At 37.7% G+C, this 26,270-nt stretch overlaps 1 long non-coding RNA gene across 2 annotated transcripts in view; it reads right to left on the bottom strand.

Annotated features, from left to right (window-relative positions):
* LOC127563498 (uncharacterized) overlaps window positions 1–26,270 on the bottom strand; it is a 109,102-nt gene that overhangs the window by 54,511 nt on the left and 28,321 nt on the right. The window contains exons 2-3 of one of the 2 annotated variants that reach the window (XR_007953981.1): window positions 18,406–18,569; window positions 4,838–4,932 (exon numbers count right to left, since the gene is read on the bottom strand). This is a non-coding gene — a long non-coding RNA (uncharacterized LOC127563498). The remainder of the gene's footprint in view (window positions 1–4,837; window positions 4,933–18,405; window positions 18,570–26,270) is intronic. The other variant, XR_007953982.1, reaches the window with a different exon arrangement.

The following is a 26,270-nucleotide window of genomic DNA, read 5'->3' on the forward strand; positions in this document are numbered from 1 at the left end:
ACATAGAAACAAGGGTTCTCCAAAGAATCAAATCTGAGAGTGGATCAAAGGGTAATAGTTCCTACCAGGAACTGGATGGTAAAGAGTAGGCAAAGCTCTAACCTTCATGAATACAATTCTTACCAGATCCCAGCTTCATACAATGGATCAAGAGAGCTTTCTATGTCTTGATCTAAAGATTGACCCTATCTCAGCAATGGAGGACTAATTAATATCATAATATAATAAAACATAATTTATGATATATATGTAATATATAACATATGTTGTATACTTTTTAACATAGATTTTTATATTTTTTTGTTTTCATATCATCTTGATTTCCTGGTGGATCCCTCCCCTTCCCCTTTATAGGGAGCCACCCTTTATATAAATGCTTTTGAAAGAAAGGAAGCAAGAAAAAAGGGGGAAAAAAGGTCAACATAACCAATTAATACATCAAAAATATCTAACATTATATGCAATACTGATGCATCCATACCACACTTCTGCTAACGGGAGAAGAGGAATGATTTCTCCTATCTCTTCTGTGAGAACAAGTTGAATTTTTCCTTTTTTTAAAACTAGGCCTGTGATTGTATTAGTATAAAAAAGCTTGCTCTCTAACAAGACAGATCTTCTCTGTTATTTTCATAGTAGAAGGATGCAGTTAGAATCAATCAGAGCCCAGATCCTTCTAACATCAAGGCCAGTTCTCTATCCCCTACACAAGGCTGTCCTTTGTATGTGTGTATATTGTGTATACATGTGTGCATTGTATGCATATATATGTATATGTTTTCCTGTGTGTGTTTGCATGTGTATATGCATGTATATGTATGTATGTTGTACATGTGTGTGGGTTACGTACATGTGTGCACGTGGGGGGGGTGCATCCATATATGTGTGTGTGTGCTTTGTCTCCCATTAGAATGTGGAGCCTTTGGCTCTTTGAGAACACAGACAGTGAATTTTCCATTTGTTTCCCTGATGCTTAGAAAAATACTTTGCTTAAATTAAGCTCTTAATATAATGCCTTTTTATCCATTTTCCCATTCAAGCAGAATAGTTATACTCCCTTAAGATTCTTTGAACTATTTTATTTTAGCCAATAAGATACCAAGCATGAAAGACCATTGGAGAGAACACTGACCAAAAAGCAGTGTTTTTATTTTAATATGGCAGGTATGCTCTGGCTCACTCTCCCAAAGCCAGACAAGGGACTTTGGACCCTCAAGATGATAGGTTACCCTGGAGCAGGGATATCCCTCCTTTTTTGCCATTAGCTGGAACCCCCTTGTAGCTGCATCCCCCTGTAAGTGCTAATGATTGACCCAATCCCCCAATTCCACAACTGCTTAACATCAATTTTCTTTTACAAAGAGATATTTACTTTGAAGTATATTAAGAATGACGCACTAATTTTCCTCCTACTTTCTTGGGGGCATATTCTCTCCTCTGCCATCTCAATCGCTGGGGAGAATGACTTCACTCTTTGCTCAGTTTCTACATAACATTGGTCCCGCCAAGTTCATGTCCAGGCATGACTGCTGAATGAGTTTCCATCTCAGTTGCCATCAAAATGGAACCTGAAGGTCATTCATCGATTGCTAAGCACTGATGCTGAGCCGGCTGCAAAACCTGGATGTTAGAACAGGACAGCAAGACTCTGTTCTCCCTATCACCCAAAACAAAACAAGAAACGCTGAGACTGGCAAAGAACCTAACCACAGCACCACAAGCTTCCTAGAGCAGAAGGTCCACAGGCTTTTCCTTTAGTGCATTGTCTCTCAATAGATCACAGATGGAAAGGAATCAAACCAAGAACAAAGTAGACCAAAGGCTGATCGAGGCCTTTTTGAAGATGTTTCCAGTTCCATCTATGCATTCAGTGGAAAAGGCTTCTCCTAACCACATAGCTAGCAGACCACAACTAGGTATAAAATTTCTCTTCATGTTCCAGGGTCTCCCTGAGGCATTTCTACTATAAGCCATCAAGAAACAGGTTCTCCAACCAATGTAAGAAGTTTACATTGGCCAAGGACACACGAACCACTGGGTGGATGCACCAGTTTCATTATATCAATAATTACAAACTCCTCAACATAATGGTGCTGGATTCCTACATGTCATAGAACTCCTATGGAAATATATCATATTGTATTGTATTATATTGCATCATATCAAATTGCATTGTATTATGTTATATTATGTAATATTATATTATAATATTAATTTGTCTAGTTCTCTGAGCTGAGGTAGAGCCAGTCTTTAGATGAAGACATAGAAACAAGGGTTCTCCAAAGAATCAAATCTGAGAGTGGATCAAAGGGTAATAGTTCCTACCAGGAACTGGATGGTAAAGAGTAGGCAAAGCTCTAACCTTCATGAATACAATTCTTACCAGATCCCAGCTTCATACAATGGATCAAGAGAGCTTTCTATGTCTTGATCTAAAGATTGACCCTATCTCAGCAATGGAGGACTAATTAATATCATAATATAATAAAACATAATTTATGATATATATGTAATATATAACATATGTTGTATACTTTTTAACATAGATTTTTATATTTTTTTGTTTTCATATCATCTTGATTTCCTGGTGGATCCCTCCCCTTCCCCTTTATAGGGAGCCACCCTTTATATAAATGCTTTTGAAAGAAAGGAAGCAAGAAAAAAGGGGGAAAAAAGGTCAACATAACCAATTAATACATCAAAAATATCTAACATTATATGCAATACTGATGCATCCATACCACACTTCTGCTAACGGGAGAAGAGGAATGATTTCTCCTATCTCTTCTGTGAGAACAAGTTGAATTTTTCCTTTTTTTAAAACTAGGCCTGTGATTGTATTAGTATAAAAAAGCTTGCTCTAACAAGACAGATCTTCTCTGTTATTTTCATAGTAGAAGGATGCAGTTAGAATCAATCAGAGCCCAGATCCTTCTAACATCAAGGCCAGTTCTCTATCCCCTACACAAGGCTGTCCTTTGTATGTGTGTATATTGTGTATACGTGTGTGCATTGTATACATATATATGTATATGTTTTCTTGTGTGTGTTTGCATGTGTGTATGCATGTATATGTATGTATGTTGTACATGTGTGTGGGTTACATACATGTGTGCACAGTGGGGGGGTGCATCCATATATGTGTGTGTGTGCTTTGTCTCCCATTAGAATGTGGAGCCTTTGGCTCTTTGAGAACACAGACAGTGAATTTTCCATTTGTTTCCCTGATGCTTAGAAAAATACTTTGCTTAAATTAAGCTCTTAATATAATGCCTTTTTATCCATTTTCCCATTCAAGCAGAATAGTTATACTCCCTTAAGATTCTTTGAACTATTTTATTTTAGCCAATAAGATACCAAGCATGAAAGACCATTGGAGAGAACACTGAACACTGATTTTTTTCTTTATGATGAGTTCAGTGGTTATTCTGTTGTTGGTGATAGTAGACAACAGCTTGGTGATAGATTTTTTTTTTTGCCAAATTGAAATAGATTATATCATTTATACAGGATATCAACACACACAGACACACCAATTTGATAACCAAAAAAAAGGAGGAAGGATTTTCCCTCAAAGTTTTGAAATAATGAAAATGGAGAACCAGCATAGCTCTCACCCTAGAAAATCATGGATAATGATTGTAGGTCTGGTTCTTAAACATCTTTTAGCAAATTAACCATTGGGAGCCATGTCTGAAGTATACAAACCTTCTATTGTTCATGGAGAGCATAACTGGGCTTTCAGTGTGCTTCCAAAGAGACACATTGCACATATCCTACTTCCTGTGGTTGTGGTTATTCTAGCTATTAAAGAAAAATGGATTTCCCCCAACTGTCCTTTAAGATCAACTAAAAGGTAAACCATAAAAACAAATCAGAATTTATCTCTGAAAGTAGTCATTTAACTGAACCATGGAGCCTCTACAGTAATTATAGGGACAGCATCTAAACCAATGATTCCATTAGTCTAGGGAACTCCGAGGTGAGGAAACTTTCTCTACCAATTCTGGCTGGCATTTTCTCTGCAATTTAGAATCTTTCAGAGTTTCCTAGAATTGTTTTTAAAACTGTGGATCATAATTCATATAAGGTCATGTAACTGAATGTGGGGGTCATGAAATTATGATTTATAAACATTAAATGTTTGATTTTTATACCTATTTCATATTTCTATATACCTAGGATCATGTGAACATTTCTTGGGCAAAAAGGGGTCATGAGTGGAAAAAGTTCAAAAAGCCCTGACCTAAAAAAACTAAGAAATTAAGTAACTTGCCTAGTGTCACACAAAGAAGGGATTGCTAATATACCAGTGATTTTATTTTTATTTTTATTTTATCATGCTCCAATAATAAAAGAATTCAACATATGATTGTATATGTACTTAAAAGGCCACAGAGTAAGCAAGATTTCCATACAGTTGTAACAATAGTTATCTAAAAGCAACTCATATTTATAAGTGAAACCAATTTTTAAAATTGTTTTCCATGGTTTATCGAACTAAATTGGGCCTTGGCCCAATGGATACAATTAGAAACTAGGAAAGACTGCTAGAGAGCTCTGATCTAAAGCTTCCTACGTGGAGGGACACCCAGCTCAGTAGGAAGAAAAAAAAATTCTCTCCTCAGACAATTAGTCAAATGCTGCCCTCTAGTGAGAAAATAAGATTCCTGAATGTGACATGACCATTTACAAAGCATAAGGGTTCAGATAAAAGATTCTGAACAAGATTACTGAGGAGCATCACTAGAAAATGAAATTCTTTTTAAGCATATCACCCCAATTTCCCACCTATTCCATTTCATTTTTTCTTAATTGATATTGCCTCTGTACCCACCTGCTTATAGAGCGCTGTCCACTCAGCACCCACAAAGAGGGCATTCTGTTCTGTCTACCTATTAGAATATTTTCCTTCTACATATTTTTATTTTCCTGTGAAAGACAAGAAACAGAGACAAGATGTCAATGCTGCAATGGTTCAAGTCCCAGAAATTCAGAAAGAAAGCCATGAGATGGAATCACTGGATTCGCAAGTTGGAAACGTCATTATTCAAATTCTGATTTGGGAGTTTCAAAAGCATCAAAATGGAAGACTTCACTCCATCTCCAGCAACATTTAAAATACGACCAAGTTCATTGGACTATGGCCAACATTTCATCTTCCTATAATAGTCACTTCCAATCTCCAGATGTACTGTGGATTTCTAAATCTCCGAACTCACCAAGTATTTTCAATGACCTGAGGGTCATTGTTTCTCCTAGCACCCAGTCCTCCCATCATTATTATTCTATGAGTTGTGGGATTCCACTAAATGTAGTTTTGGTACTCTCAACTACACAATGAGAATCACACTGTAGTGTTATTGGTCCTGGATGCATTTCCTTTGGTCAGCTCTCTTCCAGTAGACCATACATGGGGACTGATTGTCCTCTACTAATGAAATCTCATGGACAATTGATCATGAGGTGATTGTAATTAGCATCATTTATTCTAACTATTGTACTGATTGAATAAAGTTTTGTTTGTTTATTAGCTAGTATTTATATAGAGTTTTTAGGTTTACAAAGTACTTTGCAAAAATTATCTCATTTAATTCTCACGATAACCCTGGGAGGAAGGTTTTTATTTCCATCCTTATTTTACAGATGAGGAAATTAAGGAAGTCAGGGGCAAAGTGACATGGCCAAATTACACAGCCACTAAGCACATAAAAACAGATTTCTATTTTATAGTCCAGAATTCTATCCACTACACCACGTAGCTACCCTTACTTTTTTCCTACTTAAAAAGGAGAAAATCATTTTCTATTTCTAACTTAAAGAGAAAAATGTTAAATCTAAATTAAGTTGCTTTTTTATTTACATAAAAATATGTAGTAGCTGAAGAGTTGGCTTGGAGCCAGGATTCAAGTCCTGACCCAAATGGCACTGGAGAAGAAAATAAGACTGGTGACCCTTCACAGTTCTAAGCCAATCAAATCCAATTCACTTAAATGTCATGGGATCACCTCCCCCAATAGTGGTCTTCAAGAACAAAGGACACACTACAACAATAACAAGACGACACAATAGCTGTAGGATCCTAGAAACCGGTCATTTGAGTTTTCAGTGTTTTAGGCAATTCTCTAAGACTATAAATTTCACAAAGCATGTCCATCTGCAATGTCCTCATCCTGTCCCACGGCAGTGAAGTCACAGAGCCAATCCCTAGCCCCATCCTTTGTTTACATGGACCTTGATATTCCTCACCACTATCATAAATCATTATATGACCTAACCCCTCTGGGCCTCTCAAGATCATGGAATCACAGATTCTCAGAGTTGGAAGGACCTCAGAATACATCTAGAGCAAACCATATTAAAAGGATGCTGAAGGGTATCCCACTAGGAGCTATTTTTTTTAAAATAAGTGTTGCATTGAATAGAAAATAACTGAGTGAATTGGGTTATAATAAATGTAATTGAAGGAAACCATGCTCTAAAAAACTGGTACTAGACTTTATTGCCAAATTGAAATGGATTATATCATTTATACAGGATATCAACACACACAGAGATACATCTTTATTGATCCAATTTGATTACACCCCCCCAAAAAAAAGAGGGATTTTCCCTCAAAGTTTTGAAATAATGATCATGGAGAACCAGCATAGATCTCACCCTGGAAAATCGTGGATAATGATTGTATGTCTGGTTCTTAAACATCTTTAAGCAAATTAATCATTGAGAGCCATGTGAAGAACATATGAAGAATTCAGAAAAACATAGAAAGTGACCTGATCAAGGAAAACAATACACATTGATGATAATAATGCAAATGGACAAAAAGAACCCCAAAAAGGAAATGGAATGTTGTTCAGGAAAAAATATATCTTTATGTGTGTTTGTGTGTGTGTGTGTGTGTGTGTGTGTGTATTCCACATTTTATCCTCAGAATTGTCATGAGGATTAAATAAAATGAAATTACCTTGAAAATACAAAGTTTTGTGGAAATTAATGTCAAAAAAATCTTGGTTTAAAAATGGGGTGTGGAATGGGAATTAAATAAAGAATAACCTGTTCTCAATTGGATCTTCTAATCCATAGTTCCATGATCTTTGTGAGAGGAACAATGTTTGTGTCAGTTGATTAAACTCTACAAGACCAGTTTTCATGGCAGAAGAGAACATGCATATCTAAGTCCCAGATTTGAAATCAGCAGACCTAAGTTCATACCCTAATTCTTCTAGCATATTACCTGAAATAATTGCTTTGCCTCTCTGAGACTCAGTTTCCTCATCTGCTAAATGAGAGTATTGTAGTAAGTGATCTCTAAGGTCCCTTTCAGTTCTAAATCCTATGATTTATAAATGCAATTTCATTCAACTAAGAAACCTAATAAAAAAAAGTCCTATTTGGAATCTCCAAAATTTTATATACTTGGCTTAAGATAGGATAGGACAACTAGATGGTATACTGGATTGAATTCTGGGCTTAGAAGTCAGAAGACTCATCATCCTGAGTTCAAATACAGCCTCAAATACTTACTAGCTGTGTGATCCTGAGCAAGTAGTTTAACTCTGTTTGCCTCAGTTTCCTCATCTGTAACATGAGCTGGAAAAGGGAATAGCAAACCTTTCCAATATCTCCACCAAGAAAATTCCAAATGGAGTCATGAAAAGAAGGATGTGACTGAACAACAACAGTAAGTAATGTAGGAAAATTTACATGTCTGCCTTTAGATCTTCATAATTATCAAATTTCTAGGTTTCAAATAAGGTTCAAATATGAAATGGGGGGAAAATCAGCAAACCAAATCATAAGGCTGAGGTTTAATATCCTTCCTGCTTTAAAGACGGTATCATCTCCTCCATTCCATTACCATCTACCTCTTGTATACCCATAGGAAAGCCACAGTTTCTCTAAATCTGTTTGCTCATCCATAAAACTAGGATAATGATATATGACTGGGTTATTATGAAGCTCTTGTGTTCATATATGCAACTTTTTTAAAGAGTAGAGGAATAAATTCTCTCATTTTTGAGACTTAGATGTGGGATGCTACAGGATTGACTTGATGAATTTGGGATTTGACACTTTCCAAAGAAGTCACTGCATAAGCTCTAGCCACAGAAAATCCTTTTGATCCAAACCTAAGATTTCATCTGTGCAGGCAACTCCCAGCGATAAAACACCATTTCCCAATGCAGATGTACAACTGTTTGACAACTGCAGCCTTAGAGACCTGTCTGGGATGCTGAGATGTTAAGTCACACAGCCCATATGTATCAGAGGCAGACTATAACCCCAGATCTCCACAACCAAAACTGACTCTATTCATTCTACCACATTCATTCTACCACACTGCCTCTCAACTATACACAATCTGGACAATAGTTGACATCTAACTTTTGCCAGGTCATTTTTATCTTCCTGAGCATCAATTGCCTCAACTTTAAAATGAAGGTGTTAGGATACATGGTCTCCAAGGTCCTTTCCTATAACCTTCACTATCCCACTTTGAGGTGAGCAGGGCAGGGACTAAAGATCTCAAATTATAGATAAAGAAGTGGGGGGGGGGAGATAATTGAAATAGATTTCTTGGCTTACTTGTGGACATATAGTCATACAAGAAGCAGGATTAAAAGAGCTATGTGGCACAGTAGACAAACTGACTAGAGACTTGGAGTTAGGAAGACTCAGATTCTAACTGGGCAAGTTACTTAATGTCTAGTTGCCTCAGTTTCCTCAACTGTAAAATGGGAATAATAATAACCCTTCATTCACTGTTGTGAAGTTCAAATGAGATAAAACCTATAGACCTATAGAAAAGCTTAAAGTATTGTACACATGCTAACTATTATTGTTATTATTAAACCCAGATCTTCTGACTCTTGAGTTATCATTTAATGGTCTCCTAAGATTTCACCTGACCTAAGTAAGGTCTCACCAAAATAACCCATGAGGAACTTTTCCCACAAAATCATCATAAATCACATTCTCTCCAAACTCAAGAATCCCAGTTCATGCCTGCTAAGTGCAATGGACATTTTACATTTGGAACCAAGCTAAAAGACACAAGGGTTATCTTTCCCCTGCCCGACTTAGATTTTCATCCTGAAAATTCAGCAGAGTTTATGCATGCAGGAACCTCATAAGACTCCAGAGTCTCATTCTCTTTTGGACCAAACAAGAATTCATCTCCTTAGCTCAAAAACACATCAACATCTGTTATACAGAAGCAGCGGCTGAGTCAAAGCAGCACGAAGCTGCACATTTCAAGTAGATGAAATCTAGCATATACGAAAGCATAAAGCATACAAAGCAAGTGTCACGTAGCAACATGGGCCTGGATTCTTATCCTACACAGCCCTCGGGGAAGTTATCTTGGACACTCTATCAAATAGCTACTGTTGATTTAGGTTTCTGGACTGCTAGTTTATGATTTCCATTCCACCATTAGTAGGAAAGCAATTAGAATTTCATGGAAAGATACTGTCATCTCCTTAATACTATGAAATCTCAATGAAATTCAATTTTTTTCTGGCTTTGGGTTCTACATTTAGATATATTTCTGCGCCAAAGAATTTGTTGCTTCTGACTACAATCTTCTCTGAACTTTGGCTATTTCCTATTTCTTAAGCTCACATTTTTACCTCTTTGTCATCACCCAATAAAAGAATCGGAAAAAAAGTAAAGGTGCTACCACTGATTTCTACCTGCTGCAGATAAAATCTTGAGAGTGATAGTACAAGGGTTCCTTGGCAAACTGGGTGTTTCTGCAAGTCCCATGGCACTTAGTGGAACTGTCCACACTATGGTTCTGGGTGGCAGGCAGGCGTGCAGTCTTTGAGAGGCCATGCTGGTTCTAATTAAGAAGCTCATCACTGGCAGATCTTCAGGAGTCTCCATAGGACTTTTGTCTCTGCAAAAAGGGAGGCCTCTTCTTGTGAAATGAGCAGCCTAGATCCCAAATGCTGATGGATTAGGATGTTTATCGAGAAAAATAAGTGAATTAGCTAACCAAAGCAACATGGAATAAAGGAACCAAAAGTAAGGAAAGGAAGAGATTAAAAAGATATCCAAAGAAAAGAGAGAAGAAAAAGGATACTTGCGGGACCTTTGTTCTCATCTCCCTAGTTGCTAAAGCCTTCTCTCTGCAATTACCTCCTAATGACCCTGCATTTATCCAGTCCAGACAGAATTATTTGCATGTTGCCTCTCTTATTAGAATGTAAGTTCCTTGAAGGCAGGGATCATAGAATGTTTTTTTCTTCTCCATTTCATTGTATTCCCAGAGTTCTGCACAGTGTCTGGCATATGGTAAGCCTCAATTAATGTTTGTTGAATGACTTGAAAGGAAGAAAATAGAAAGAAAAAAGAAAAGCAAGAGAAGGAAAGGAAGCAGGAAAGATTCATTTTAACAGAGCAGAAAGGCACCAGAAGAAAAAAAAATGAAAGAAAACCCTTAAATTTTAGCATTATCAAAAAATGACTTTTTTTTAAAAGCTGTTGCCAGGGGACAGAGCAGAAATTGTGCTTCCTTTAAAAGGAGCAAAATTGATTTACCTCAAAATAAGCACAAAATACCTTTAGTTCCAAAGAAGCTGGTTTGATGGTAAACTATCAGGGATAATTTTTAGGATTTGAAAACTTTTGTGTCATTAGGGTCCTCTACACACAGAAATATTTTTGCGAAACTGCATCCCAGCACTTTGCCATGAGCCCTGGACCTGCTGTTTTCCTAACTTCAGCCAACTTGGCTATATCTGACTGATATACTTAGAAGTACTGAGAAACTTCAGAGGATAGGCAGACTTGTAGCTTCCATTTTGTACCAATTGACTAAAGGCAAGAGCTTCATTAGAGACCAAATGGACCCTGGGGATTTTTCCAATAGAGACTGTTTTTATTGAAAGATGTCTAGGGTTGAGTTGCATAAAAGCAACTATCTAAAAGGAAATGGATGATCATCCCCTACCTACTGGTTCTCTATTCCTCAGGAATGGAAATCCATTGTAGCTTCAAACAACACAGTTTAGGGGAGGACAATTCAAATATTAAGATCTTTTCTTGGTCTAAGGGGCCACTTCACCATTTGCTCAAATTACTTTTCCCTCAAAGAAAATTCTTCCAATTAAATAATGCCTAAAAGTTTCCTTTAAATCTCTTAGAAGCAACTGGAGTCAGAGATTGGGGTGCAGCAGAAGCTTAATGTATAAAATGACTTCTCAGAGCATCTGCCCTTTCTTGGCATTTGCCTAGTTTAAAAATGGCCAAAATGATTTTTTTAAAAGATTCGGTTAATTTTTTTTCAAAAAAAAAAAAAAGTAAAATAAAATGCTCCCAGGTTAAGACCCCACATGCCAAGTTTCAGCCCAGAGTGAATTTTTATGGCCGAGATATAAACCCCTGAAAATAGGAAACTAATGCTGTGAGGATTTAAAATAATAGAAAATGTTTCACATAATATAAATCCATAAGCAGTGTATTATGTTTAAGTCTTAATATCTACATACTTGGATTATTTTATATCTTGACAATCACACAAAGTAATCTTGCTCCTTCCCCATCTTCCCTTGATTCTGGGGTTCATTCCTATGCATTCACAATGCTCTGGGCCATAAAATACTGTATTAATATTAGTTTGTCACAGCAGACTAAATTTAGAACAACTCATTAATATGGGGAAGTCAAAGGCATTCCTCCCGGAGTCTGAATGACTCCATAAGCTCTTCAGGCTATAAGTTATGCAGATATGGCACTTGAACTGGAGGGCCAACCGGGCTTGTTGTTACTAATAAGAGATTCTATTAGTTCTAAGCTGATTCCCATTCTAATTAAGAAATGGGATGGGGTGGGGAGGCAATTTTGCTATCAGATAGACAGCTGATGTGGAGCAGGAATAAGCCTGGTATCATCTCACTCTGCTTTCTAGCCAGATCAGCTTAATGGCACATGCCTAGAATGCATTTTCCCTGTGGTACATATGAAAGAAAGAAAAAAAACTCCCTTCATTCAGCGTGCTCTGTGCCACCTGCCTAACCCATGTTCCTAGAAGGCAGCCCGGTTATCGCAGCCATTGCCCAGCGACCTTTTGCAGCCCTCGGTCAGTCCCGCTGAACAAAAAGTTTGGACTTTTCACAAATAACGGCTTTCATAGGTATCATTCTGGATCTGTTATGCCTTCTTCTGGGCTTGTCAAATATTAATTTTTTTTTAAATTTAGTCCCTCGCTAAGCTACAAATATTCATGTTTAACACCAAGTAGCAGTTCAGGGGCTGACAACTTGGTATGTACCTTTTGAATGATGCATAGAAAGCAGCAGTTAGCACAAAGACAAAGCCACCAGATTGGTCTCAGGGAAACCCAGTGTCTGAATTTTTCATGACTCCTCCAGCACTTAGAGAAGAAAAAACTGGCTACTAAGGTTGGGAGATGAGCATCAGGCAGGTCAGAGCCCAGAAACATGCAAAAGATTCCGGTCTTGCCTGGGGAAAGTGAAAGGGGATTTATACTGCTTAGGAGAATTAAGAAAGAGTCTTTTTTTTTCTTTTCAGGGATTTTTTTTTTAATTTTACAAAATCAGAGCTACTAAATAACTGCTATCAAAAGGCACAGGGATGCAGAACTACCTGGGGCTCATCCAAACTAACCTTTTTTCTTGAGGTCTAGCAATAGGTTTACTATTAAACTTCTCAGAATCATGCCTTTTCTTGCAGATCTGCCCTGCCTTTCAAAGACTCTAAGTCAGAAAAAAAAAAAACTGATGAAAGAGAAGTTTAAAAAAAATTCAACTATTGTATTTCCCTTGATGTGTTTACAAGAAGCTACCCCAGAGGTGAGGGGTAAGAAAGGAAAGGGATGTCTTCATTACTTGAGTGCCCAGTGACTCCTAGGTAAATATATTTGTCCTCCCTGACAAACTTTCCTGCACTCCATAATGATTTCCTGAAAAATCTAAATTGATTCCCAGAAAACAAATGAGATACTGCTTAGGGAGAAAAAAAAAAAAAAAACATCATCATAGTGTTTAAGCAACTGACGGGCTTCACCTGTCATCATCTCGTTAAGCTCTTAATGAGTTCTTTTCTATTCTTGGTCACATCTGATTTTTTTAAAATATAAGTCCCTTTGAACAGCTGGGAGTTAGAATTGCCTTTGATCACAGAATTCTTCTGAATTTTCAGTCAAAATGAGGACATTTTCTTCTTTGCTTGGGCTATTTTTATGAGTTTATTTCCCTCAAGTATCTTCCTGGGCATTACTTTCCGGGCTTAGAAGAAACCTGAACAATTAATATATACATTTTTACATAAATGTTTATAAATTTAACAAAGGGAGAGAGCTTTGCCACAAGAAACCTCCGCTCGTTTGAAGGCGGTTTTCTAATGATGACCCTTGGCGTGTGGGGCCACATGGGATTCCTCGGAGAAGAGTCAGATGAAAATTAGTCTATTCTCATTTCAAACAGAATTTTGCTGAAGTCCTGATCAGAGCATCAGCATGGAGTCCAGGGAGACAACACACGCTACTTGATTCACTCCGCAGCCTCACTCTCCTGGTAATTGTTGTAGGAACACACAGTGACAAGACTATAGGATGTGAGAGGTCTGGATGTACTCAGGCTGTTACTCTCTGTTTAAAGATTTAAACCATCAGGGTATGATAAGGCTTTTTGATGTTCATTGAACATGGAGCTTGGGTACAGAAGAAGGGGAAAGGGCTTCACCAGAAGGCAATCATCTTTCAGAGCCACAGTAAGACAGAGAGAGGTGGGAGAATCTCAGCCTCAGCATAGACCGGAACAAAGAGAGATGAAAGGGGCAGGGTGAAGAAGGGACCAGCTCTGGCTGTGAGGCAAAGCTTGCACTAAAAGAGAGTTCGATGCCTTAAAATGCAGAAGAAAACATTTAGGGTTTCTGTTTCATTAAAACACACTCATTGGCAAAAAACGAAAAAGGGGAAGAAAAAGAAAGAAAGGGAAAAAAAATCTACTCCCACTGCAAATTTGGGTGGCTGCAGTTGACGCCGGGCTTAAACAGCCCCCGTGGCTTACTGTGAAATTACTTAACTGCTGTTTATTTTGTGTCCAAGGAATGTCATTTCCTAATTATCTCTCGAATCTACGAATGAGGGCTTCCATGACTGGGTAGCTTTTATAAAAATTCTCGCATCTCTCTCCCACTCAAAAGCGCAATCTAAATATTTGTGCTGGAGAAAATCAGAAAGAACTGAGAGTGAGAACATATATTGGCCCCCTTCTCTCCTTTCATCCCCCACCCGTGAGGGGATGGGGAAGAGAAAAAAGTAACATTTTATTGATTCCCACTTTACAAAAAAAAAAAAAAAAAAGGAGAAGAAGAAGAAAGGAAAGGAAAAAGAATAATTCTGAACTCCACAGGAGCTCACGGTCTTTTCTAACTATCCCAGACACCATTTCCATTGGCATCAAAGAAAGAGTGCCACAGTAAAGAGCCTGTTAATTATACCAGGAAATGACAAGTATATTTCAATCTGCCCCATTTGCTGCCACCTCTTCCCCACCCCCAAAGTGTCAAAAAAAAAAAAAGTGCTGAATAGAAAGGCAAAGGTTTAAGGAGGTTTTCCCCCTCATGTCCCTTTCTAAGAATGGAGTTTCCTAGTAGCTGCAAAGCAGAATAATATAGATATTACTATAGGAACCGAAGTCATTTCCAGGTATCAGGAGGTCAGAAGAGGATTTTGTAGGAAGAAAGTTATTAACTGTTATGGAGTCACACACTGTGGGGATTCTTTCAGACTAACCAGGATTGTCTACATGGCTAAATGAATGGGATGTATTGTAACCCAACCGGTGTCATGATGGTCTGAGTATAAAGAAGTGCCCGTACTAGGTATCAGCCAGCATTTAAAACACATAAAACTTGGAGGTAGGATCTGTGAAGACTGGCCCTTTGGTGCAATGACCCGGCCAAGACAAATACCACAAACCAGATGGAATCCCACCTATTTAATACTTTACTTTAAAAGGAAGAAGTCCCCAAAGTGAGGTTGGCAGTACACATTCTTCTGAAATAGCTGCTGTGCACAAAAAGACCAAATAGAGGCAAGGAGTTTGACCAGTCTGCAGCCCCATAAAGCACCAGCAGACAACCCACCCATTCTTGGGGTAAGGAGCTGTCCCTAGCACCCCTTATTGAAAAAAAATAATAATTTCTTTGTTCTTGCCATATTTTTCATTGTGAAAAGCATAAGGGAAAACTACATCCTTAGAGGGACCCAGAAAAGTACAGCTACTGCTTATGTTTTTACTTCTTTTTATCCCCTGAGGCAATTGGGGTTAAGTGACTTGCCCAGGGTCACACAGCTAGGAAGTGTTAAATGTCTGAGGCCACATTTGAACTCAGGTCCTCCTGACTTCAGGACTGATGCTCTATCCACTGCCCCACCTAGTTGCCTCTATCTCCCATGTTTTTAAAGAAAATATTTTCTGAAGCAAAATTAAACTTAACAAAGTATCTGCTCTGAGTCCAGTATTAAAGGTGTTTGGGGAGATCCAGAAAACAAGAATTTCCAGTTATTATTCATTTTATACTTAAAAATTTGCAAAGCTGTTTGACCGGCATGATTGCATAGGAACATGGACTTGGATCCAAAAGAGACTTGTAAGACCATCTGATACAACACCTTCATTTTGCCCTTGAAGAGCTAAAGATTCCCCAAGGTGAAACTGATCCGAAGCAGGATCTGAACCCAAGTCCTCTGATTAGATTGAGTGCTTTTAATCTTAATGTCATTGCTGCCTTTGTCATGTGCTCATCAAAATAAATTTGCAAGGAAGGGAATGTAACTAAGATTCATCTTAATGAGGAAATCAAAGTGAGGTCACATATGGTAGAACCACAATTCAAATATTGGCCTTCTGATTCTAAAGAAATTGCTATATGTCACACATCTTGCCTCAAATTGCTGAAAGAGAAATTGATTAAATTTGTTCTTTTAGGTTCATTTCTCTTTTGATATTTCTCTCAGCTTCTGCCAGGAGGTCAGCTGGACAGTGAACCAGAAGACCTAAGCATTAGTCTTGACTCTGCTCCTAATTAGCTGGTTGAACTAAGTTTGGATTCTCCCACTATCACATTTTGAACTTGGGCGAATCATTTCACCTTCTCTGAATCTCAATTTCTCATCTGGACAATAAGGAAATTGTCTCGATGACTTCAAAGGATCCCTTGGATTTCCATGATCCCCAAAACTGGGCATGAAGGACTACCAAAAACTTTATGAATTCACTCAGGCTGGCCCCCTCTATGTGGAGTCATTATCTTCCACGCACTTTTCTACTGCTCAGACCCCAAATGGCCACATGTCAACCAGCATCCTTACAGAAATGATCCGTTTTAGATCAGCTCAGCCCTCCTGAACACGAGTGCCGAGTTAACCTGTCTGCACGGAAAGAAGCCATTCTTTCTTGCACCCTCACAGCCCGCTGACACGGAGAAAGACAACCCTTTAAAACAAATTGATTGGAGATATAATTTAATATCTCGAGATGATTTCTTGTGACCGAATCAATCTGCTGCTGGTGTAACCATATGGGCCGAAGAAAAGAAAAATTACACCAGTTGCTTTCCCTTTTATTATACTTCCGGGTGCTCTAAGAAGAAGGGAAAAAAAATTCTCTCCAGAAAATCAATAAGCCAGATCATGCCCAGCAGTCCCCCATTACAGAATTAAATCCATATGCCAACACAATACAAGGGAAAGACCCAAATAACAAGGGATCCATTTGCTTTGTTTGACTTTGCCTGCCAGGGAATGAGACTACAAGGCCTGCTGTAATTTAATGCAAACCTTGGCCTATCCTGGTCATGCATATGACTGACCCTCAGGGCAAGACCATCAATTTTCTATTAAAGATCAGAGATTTGTCATATCAAAGTCAACATCTAGCTGAATAACTGCAGTAACTTGATAATAATTCTTTTGTGGATTTCACAGTGGCTTTTCAGTAAAGTATCAGAAAGGTAGCCGATTTCAATCCTGACCCGACAAGATCTGAATATGAAATAAAGGATTTCAGCTTGATCTCCCCATGATGTGAGGATGAATGCTCTGGTAAATGTTAACTTAGTGCTCTGAATAGCTCCATAATAGATGGGTTTAGGCAGTAATAGGTTTAAAATGTCAACTTATTGAATAATAATTTCCTGTTGTACAAATACTATGTGTAAGAAGGGATTTGTTTTGCAAATTTTGAAATAAATGAATGGATTTATCGTGTCCTTGACTGTTCATTGTTATGGTCAGAAATGGATAGAAGAATCAAAATTAGTTTCTCTCTTAAAAAAAAAAAAATGCTTTCAAATACTGTCGTTTCCCTGTCTTTAGACCAAATAGGGTACATAATTACTGGGGCTTGCTGAGTTAGGGGCTCCTGAAATCACCTCACCCACATTTCTGTCCCCAAAGCAAGACTGATATTGTTATTTCCTAGTAAAAATAAAAAGTCAATTAGCCCTCTCTATAAAATGCTTCACAACAGCAATCGCATGCACACCTTTCACCAAGCTGACTATAAAAATGTTCGACTGCTCGGAACAGAAGACGGGAAACAATTCTGTTTGGGTAACTACATCTAGCCCTTCAGTCCAATTATCATTTGACAGCTCTATAAATCCTCCAGGAACACAAGCTGAGGATGGCCTGGTTGTGATGGGGGCATTTCAATGACTAGCTCTGGGAAAAAAAAAAAGGCCTCTTTCCCAACTCTCTTTTAAAATATTAATGCTTTCCCAGGAAACAGAAAGATTTCAATTCAATTAAATTCAAGAAGCATTTGTTAAGTGCCTACTATGGGGACTCTATAGTACAGAGCTAAGTACAGAGACTACAAAGACAAAAGTGAAGGAGTTCTGGACCTCAAGGAACTTACATTCCAGGAGGGAAAACAAGTAGGTGCACAGGGAAGTAGATACAAACTATGTCCCAAGTAAATTAAGTGAAGTCAAATCAACAAGCATTTATTAAGGACTTAACGCTATGTTAAGCACTAGAGAAAAGTCAGGCAAAAATAATTCCTGCCCTTAAGGAATTCATATTCTAATAGGGAGACCACATGGAAGCAACTATGGACAAACGAGATATATACAAGGTGAATTGGAGCTACTCTTAAAGGGAAGGCATATATATGGGTGATGTGGAGGCATTTTGTAGGAGGATCAGTCCTTTTTAGACTTCAGTCCTGACTTTTCACTGAACCAGGCCATAGAAACCTCTTCACCCATGAAGCTCACTCTCCACTCCAAGGCCTCTCATCTTCTGATTGCTGGTTCTTCCAAGAACCTCCAATATCTAAGAAGTAAGCTAAGCCCAAAACGTCCACATCCCTCTTTCTCTTAGCTACACTGCTGGGTTTTCTCCATAAGATTGTCTCTACTCACCCCAGCCCAGCTTCAAGGACCTTATTCCCACTTCTCCTTTTCAGTTTCCTTTTATGTATTGTCTTCCCCCATTAGAACGCAAGCTCTTTGAGGACTCCAGGCTCTGAGGAAAGTTTTAGGATGAGGCAGCAGTGAAGGAAGCATGGTTTCGAAGTCCAGAAAGTCTGGAAGAGGAGTAAAGACATTGACTGAGTCACAAATCAATGAAATGTGAAAACTTTGATTTACATGCTATAAAACTTTACTTTACCCAGGAGCAGCCCACACCACTAAAGCAGACTTGCTCTGGAATATTTCTTGACAAGACCAGCTCCCCCAAATCCCCTTATCCATCTGTAAACTCCTCTTGGAGCCTCCACATTTTGGAAGGACCCAGATCAGCCTGTTCTCACTCCCCTCCCAGTTCCTAGGACAGAGACGTCAAAAACAACATTCCCTTCACATTTCTCCCTTCGTCCTCTATTTCTTTTTTTTTTTAATTAAAGCTTTTTTTTATTTTCAAAACATATGCATGGATAATCTTTTAACAGTAATCCTTGCAAAACCTGGTGTTCCAATTTTTCCCCAACCCCCTCCCCTATATGGCAAATAATCCAATATATGTTAAACATGGTAAAAAATATGTGTTAAATCCAATATATGCATATATATATTTATACAATTATTTCATTGAGCAAGAAAACTCAAATCAAAAAGGGAAAAAATGAGAAAGAAAATAAAATTCAAGCAAACAACAACAGAAAAAGTGAGAATGCTATTTGTGACCCACACTCAATTCCCACAGGCCTCTCTCTGGGTGCAGATGGTTCTCTCCATCACAAGATCATGGAACTGATTTGAATCATCTCATTATTGAAGAGAGCCATGTCCATCAGAATTGATCATCATATTGTATTGTTGTTGAATGATCTCCTGGTTCTGTTCATTTCACTCAGCATAAGTTCATATAAATCTCTTCAGGTCTTTCTAAAATCATCGTCCTGATCATTTCGTACATTACAATAATATTCCATAACATTAATAAACCATAACTTATTCAGCCATTCTCCAACTCATGGGCATCCACTCAGTTTCCAGTTTCTTGCCACTACAAAAAGGGCTGCCACAAACATTTTTGCACATGTTCCCCTTCTTTTTCAACTTTTGTTTGTATGTTACCTCTCTCATTTAGAATATAGACTTCTTGGGGATGGGAAACCTGCTTTTCTTTTGGTTTGTATCAATATCACTGGGCTTAGCACAGTGTTTTTACAAAATAAACAGAAGGAATCACCACAATGAAAACTGAAACTTATTGCTGTGAAATTATAATAAAAAGATACCATCTCTACACAAGTTTTGGAAGAGTTTTTGTTGAGGAGAAAGAGGGTTGATTTTGGTCTTTTGTGGGAAGGTGGGAGACTAAGGATATGTTATTATTCAGTCATTTTCAGTCATGTCTGACTCTGTGACCCCATTTGGGCTTTTTCATGTTTTTCTTAGCAAAAATATTGAAATGGTTTGTAATTTCCTTCTCCAGCTTATGCAAAACTGAGGCAAACAGAATTATGTGCCTTGTCCAGGGTCACATAGCTAGAAAGTTTTTGAGGCCAGTTTGAATGAATATGAATCTTCCTGACTTCCAGTCTGGTACTCTACTATACCACCTAACTGCCACACAATATGGATATGAAACACTACATAAAACATTAAACTTTTTAAATATATGTGTTAGGCGTTCTGAACCTTTTCCTTCTCTTTTTTATTTGTCATACTAAAATTCCTATTGCTTTTTGAGAAAAATAGAAAGGAAAATTTAGATTAAAAAATAGAAAGGAGAAGAAAAAGAAAGGAAAATGCAGGTGACATAAAACAAAACATATGAAGAAATATTTTAGTTATTCTCAAAGCTACATAATTAATCACAATGAAGAAATTGAAATTTATAGAGGTGAAACAATATTTGAGATCATATGATTATTAAATGGTAGAAAGAACATGTAAATATAGATTTCCTAACTCTAAGCCTATTATACTTTAGGGTGGTACCGATAGAGAAGAGGACATCCAATAAACCACAAAAAAAGGTCAAAAATAAAGGGAAAGTTCCCATATATTTAAAAATAATTATAGTCACATTTTGGTATGTATAAAATATGCATTTTGTATTTTTATAAAAAGTAGAAAGAGGTACAAAATACAAGAAAGAGAGTGTTAATTGATTGGGAAAGAATTACTTCAATTATATAAATGTCATGAAATACTATTATATCATAAAAATGGTATACATTAAGATTTCAGAGATGTTTGGGAAGACTTGTATGAAATCATACAGAAGGAAATACACCAAACCAAGAGAAGAATGAATAAACACATATAATTATATGTTATATAATAATCTATAGTAACAATATACAATAATCTAAAGCAAAACAAGATGGAAAAACACTGGCACTCTCATCAATGCAGTGACCAATAAACTTCATATGATTATTAACGAAACATCCCTCTTTTTTCTTGGCAAAAAGGTGATAGACTACAGGTACAGGTACTAAAGGGTTGATCCCTGAGGCAAGAAGGCAAAAGGCTCTGATAGAGGTCAATTTAACTCCATGTCCCTTTTTTGGGGAAGTCATTCAGTCTGAAATCCAAGTTATGTCAAACCCTGATATCCACCCTCTGTAGAGGTCCTTGAGCAGTCTCACCTTGCCATACCTTGTCAGAAATCCCGGTCATTCCCTGAAGTTAAATTTTCCCTATAAAATCTACTTATGGGCCATCCCATGGCTGCTCCCTTTCTGTTGGTCAGTCCATAATGACAGAGACTCTGTCTCATGGTGCTTTTCATGACCAATTTCTTGATTTGCGCTGTTTAAATATTCTTGTCACAAAGGAGATTTTATTGAAGGGGGAAAACTGAAATCATTAAGACTGAAATAAGGGCAGCTAGGTGGTGCAGTGGATAGAGCACCAGTCCTGAAGTCAGGAGCACCTGAGTTCAAATTTAGCCTCAGACACTTGACACTTCCTAGCTGTGTGACCCTGGGCAAGTCACTTAACCCCAGTTGCCTCGGAGGGAAAAAACTGAAATAAGCATTAGCAGACTTGCCTTTTAAAGGGGAAAGAAAGTCTACCCTTTCAAACATATGAATTTTCTCTGAATTTCATTGACGGGGACATCTTCTATATTTCTTATGGATAGTTGCTATCATAGAGTGCACTCATGTTCATAAGAGAAAGGTACAAGGCCAACCTTATTTTCCAATTAAAAGTTGAGAGCCTTGATACTTAAATATAATCTCAGAGGTAAGCTAACAGCAGGTCAATAATTCTATGATTCTATGGATTCTGGTAGGCAATTCTTTTCTAGACCAGTCAGAAATAGAATAAATATCACTTTTTTCCCCAGATCTGTTTAGATAGCACTTTACACAATTTACAATAAAACTTTGGGAACATAACAAAAGGCAATGATATTGATGTGAGTTAAGGAGCAACATGAGGTAGTGGATATAGACACCACATGATGGTAGACACCAAAAGTTGAGGTTCCGTCATGTGAAAATGAAGGGACACAAGTAGATACCAGGAATGGTAAATATGAAATAGAGTTGGGAGAGCATATGAAAGACAAGTTCCTCAGTGGAAATCCCCATTACCCAGTAGAAAGGAAGCACCCCATGAGGTTGGGGAATGCCTTTCACTGGCAAGCTAAATCCTGAAAGGGACTTAGCCCCCTAAAAGTAACGGTTAATTAGCTGTAAGGAGAAGTGGGGTTTGGAAGCATAGTGGAGTTAGGGAAGATTCACATGGAATAGGGGAAGAGAAAGAGGAAAAGCACCATGAGACAGAGTCCCTGTCATGGTGGACTGACCCACAGGAAGGGAGCAGTCATGGGATGGCCCATAAGCAGATTTTACAGGGATAATTTAACCTCAGGGAATGACTGGGATTTCTGACAAGGTATGGCAAGGTGAGACTGCTCAAGGACCTCTACAGAGGGTAGATCTCAGGGTTTGACATAACTTGGATTTCAGACTGGATGACTTCCCCAGAAAGGGACCATGGAGTTAAATTGACCTCTATCAGATCCTTTTGCCTTCTTGCCTCAGGATCAACCTTTTAGTTTCTCCTTCCAAAACAGCATTCAGGACCTCATCAAAATTATCATCATCACCATCCTCATCATCATTATTACTATCATCATCATCATCATCACTGAAAATAAATTCTCATCTTTTTAGTGGAGCTCTAGGACAAGTCATCTTGCATTATTTTTTTCTATTTAATGTTCTGAAGACAAGTATAGAAGTGAACAAAAGAATTGGGTTTTTATATAAAAGTATTAGAACATAATCTCACCTACTGTTGGCCCACACACAGTAAGCATTCTTTGGAAAGACAACTAGCACACTGGATTAAAGAGTCAGGATCCAAAACAATAGTGACCGGTTAGAATGCTGGGTTGAATATAAGATTCAAATCAATGGAGAGAAAATGAGGGAAATCTTGGGTACAATTTCATAAATATAAGTTGAGGGGGAATGGTTTGACATCAATTTCTCTGAAAAAGATCTGGGGACTTCAGTGGATTGTAAGTTCAATGTCAATTAGTACTGTATTGTGATGCAGCAACCAAAAAGGTTCATTGATCCTAAATTAAATTAAAGCAGTCAAAGCTTGCAGGAGAAGGGAAATGATGTACTGTACTCTGTCCTCCTATGACTTTATCTGGAGTATTGTGTTTAATTTAGAGATCCACAACTTAAGGACACTGACAAGCTGGAAAGTGTCCAGAAAATGGCAATTAGGATGAGGAAGGTCATGAATTCATGTCATATAAGAATCAGTTGAAGGAATTACAGATATTTAGCCTAGAGAATAGAAGAAAGGGAGTAGGAATCAGGAGAGGAGACATGATAGCTGTCTTCAAGTATTTAAAGACCTGTCAAATGAAGGAGGGATTAGATTTGTTCTGTTAAACCCCAGAGGAAAAAATGGTTGGAAATTGTAAAGGAGCCAATTTAGGTTTTATGTCAGAAAAAAAAGCTTCCTAGAAATCAGAGTTATCCCAAAGTGCTTCAAAAAGTGGTGAGTTTCCACTCCCTAGAGGTCTTCAAGCAGAGGCTGGATGATCACTTGTTGGCATACTATTGCAAGGGATTCCATTCATGTAATGTGAACTTAATAGTTACTGAGGTTTTTTCTGTCAAATTCTATGATTCCATTCTCCAAAAATCATAAAAGAAAGTATTTTCCGTTTCTTTACGCACAGAACACTTAGAGATCCTTTTATTTCCTCTTTTATTTAGTAAATACCTCACCAGTTGAATTCCCACACAACATAAATGCCACTGGTTTAGCCTTCAGACACTGATCCCTTAGGCCATGGCAGTCTGGGGAAGTTGTCCCAACTGTCAAGAAAACCAATCAATTTTCTCTTCTTCTATATCTTAATTGAGATTCTTTCTATATGACCATTATCCAATGCCAACTGTCCATCTGCCATTAGTGGAAGGGACTTTCTTAAGGGTCACTCTTTAACTCTTCATGCTTTCTCTCTTCCCACTGATTAAAGAATCCAACTCACTCCAAGTGTAGGGTATAGACTTTGTAAAACTCCAAGCAATTTCTTTGGGTATTTTGTATTTCATAGTATGCTTTTATCCACTGGCTGGTTTCTGACAGCAAACGAACTTACTCCTCATTGCGCTCTCCCTAAGGTGTGTATAAATGAGTGGTAGATACCATCTAACAGTCTTACAACCATGGGGCAAACTATTTGTAGATCTCTTCATCTTCTGTTTCTCCTGAAATTGAAAGTATTGGTTTCCACTTGTCAATGGACGAATGATTCTTACTCAATCACCAACAGGTGCAGAGTTAATCCTGTGGCATCCTTTCTAATGATATTTCATTCATGAACAAGAAAAGTCACAGACTAACTGCAGTTCCTTCTACTATGTATTCTCTCTTCCCATCTCTCCCTTCTCTCCCCCATTCTTCCCTTCTCTCCCCTCCTTCCCTTCCTCCCTCTCTCTCTCCTCCCTCTTTCTTCTCTCCTTTTCTCTCTCCTTCTTTCTCTCTTTCTCTCTTCTCTCTTTCCCTCCCTCTCTCTTTCTCTTTCTCCATATATATATAATTTTATAATATATAACCATATTATGTGTTATATATTATATATTACATTACATAATACATAATTGTATTAATTTATGTATAATATAAAAATAATTTAATGATTCTCCAAAGTAGAGTTACAGGAGTACATTCCAAGCTAAGGACAAAAAACTTAAGTAAAGGGAGAGACATGGAAAATAGAATACCATGAAGAGGGAATAATATAGTAGGTCACTTTGGCTAGAAAGGAAAGTGCATGATCAATTAGTCAACAATTCATTAAGCATCTATTTTGCTCCATGGATTGTGCTATATGACAAAACAGAAAGGAAAAAAAAGTCCTTGACCTCAGAAAGTTTGCCTTCTAATAGGGGAGGTACTGTTCATATAACTCAATACAAACAAGAAACATACAAAATAGATAGGAGACAATCTTGGAGGGAAAAAGATTAGCAGTTGGAAGGACTAAGAAAAACAAGACAACACAGTTGAGTCTCAAAGGAAGCCAAAGATTCCAAGTGGCTCAGGTGATAAGATGAAGAAGATCATTCTAGTCAGAGGCAAGAAGTGGGGCAAGGAATATGGAGTGCTGAGAGAAACAACCAATAGAACAGTAAGACTGAGCTATACAGTGTGTAGATAGAAGTGACATGTAATAAGACTGCAAAAGTAGAAAGGAACCAGATTATAAAGAGCTTTAAAGGCCCAATAAAGAGTTTATAGTTGATCCAAGAGGAATCACTGAGTTTATTAACTATTTTCTTTAGGAAAATTACTTTACCAGCTATGCGGAGAATGAATTGGAGCAAGGAGATACTCGATGCAGGAAGAACAATCAGAAGGATATTGCAATAATCTAGGAGAGAGGTAATGAAATCCTGAACTAGGGGAGTGTGTGTGTGTGTGTATGTGTGAATGTGTAGAAAATATTGTGAATGTATGCAGAAGATATTATAAAGAAAAAACTTCACAAGATTTGGGAACTGAATGGATTTTGTAAATGAGCTAGATTAAAAACTTGACTTTGACACCAAGGTTTTGAATCTGGGTGACCAGGAAGATACCTCCACATTATGTCAACAGTAACAAAGAAGATCAGGAGAGTGATGGTTTTTGAGGATGAAAAATAATATGTAGTAAAACTGGAAAGACAAGCTGAAGCAAGATCATAAAGGGTCTTAAATATCTAGGAAAGATGTTTATATATGACCCTAGAGTTAACTGGGAGTTGCTGGAGCTTCCTGAATAGAGGAGTAACTTGGTCAGAACTGAATCACTTGAGCAATCAATTAGTTAATAAGCATTTATTAATAATTTATTACATGACAGGCACTGTGCTAAGTACTGAGACCACAAACATATGCAAAAAGAGAAAGTCCCTGCCTTCAAAGGCTTACAATAGAATGGAGGAAGATAATATACAGAAAAGATCTGAAAATGAGAGAAGATTAGGGAGGAACCTTCTCAGAGACATAGTAACAAAGTCTGAAAAGTGGAACATGGCCAGTCTGGGTTCTTCCTCAAAATGGAATTTCCAGGAGTTCACTAATACAGAGTAGAGGTAGAATAAGGGCAAAATACTAGGAAATACAGGACAAGATAGCTGAGTCTTGAAGAAAGCAAAAAGAAAAGGTGAATAAAACATGATGCCAAAATCCAAAGAGGGAAGCACAGCTGGTCTTAGCCCTTCTTCAAAATGTAGGTAGCAGGAAAAAATTACCAGTGGAATAAGGGAGCTCCAGGAGTTAGAGAGAGAAGGTAGCTGA

This window comes from Antechinus flavipes, chromosome 4, assembly GCF_016432865.1.
Source record: "Antechinus flavipes isolate AdamAnt ecotype Samford, QLD, Australia chromosome 4, AdamAnt_v2, whole genome shotgun sequence".
Lineage (NCBI taxonomy): Eukaryota > Metazoa > Chordata > Mammalia > Dasyuromorphia > Dasyuridae > Antechinus > Antechinus flavipes.